Source organism: Octopus bimaculoides, chromosome 17 (genome assembly GCF_001194135.2).
Source record: "Octopus bimaculoides isolate UCB-OBI-ISO-001 chromosome 17, ASM119413v2, whole genome shotgun sequence".
Taxonomy (NCBI): domain Eukaryota; kingdom Metazoa; phylum Mollusca; class Cephalopoda; order Octopoda; family Octopodidae; genus Octopus; species Octopus bimaculoides.
Genome location: NC_068997.1, coordinates 15306210 through 15307044, shown reverse-complemented (window position 1 = coordinate 15307044; position 835 = coordinate 15306210).

Genomic DNA, 835 nt, shown 5'->3' with positions numbered 1-835 from the left:
GGTCTTTATTTTTTTATCTCTTATTTTTCATTTGTTTTTTTAATTGGTTGATGTTTCTTGTAGGGGACTTGTTTAATTATTAATAATAATTTAATATTTTTATATTAATTAAAAAATGCAAAAAAAAAAATTTTTTTTCTAATTTAATTTATTTGCAGGCAATATGTGTATTCGCCACACACACGCACACACACACGTACTCACTCTCACACACACACACACACACACACTCACACATACACATGCATACATTCATGAATACATACATTCATGCATTTGCACATACATATGTACATACACACATTGGTACATGCATTCATACATTCATACACACATTCATACATATATACACACAAGCATACATACATACATTCGTATGTACATATTTTATATATGTGTGTTTGTGTAAGTGTATATATTAGAAGAATGAAGGAGAGTGAGTGAGTGAGAAAAAGGGAGAGAGAGTGAGTGAGAGAGAGAGGTGGGGAGAGAGATGGTTGTGGTTCCACTCTGGTGTGAGCTGCAATTAAGCCACATATAGTACTCAATAGAACTAAGTAGAGTTTAATAACACTATCTATTCACGGTCAACTCTGTGTGAGTCCAAATAAGTTATAATTCTCTAAGGATTGTTAATGAGAAAGTCTGAAACAATGACTAATACATACTCAGTTTTATATATCAAATGTTTATTCATTCGTTTTACATCTATTTTTCCATGCCTGCATGGGTTAGATGAACACATATTAGTGTAGCATTGTTTTGCAGCCAAATGCCTTTCCTGTTGCTAACTCTTGCTTGTTTTTTTAAAGTTAGAGATGCTTTCCCCCCCCCC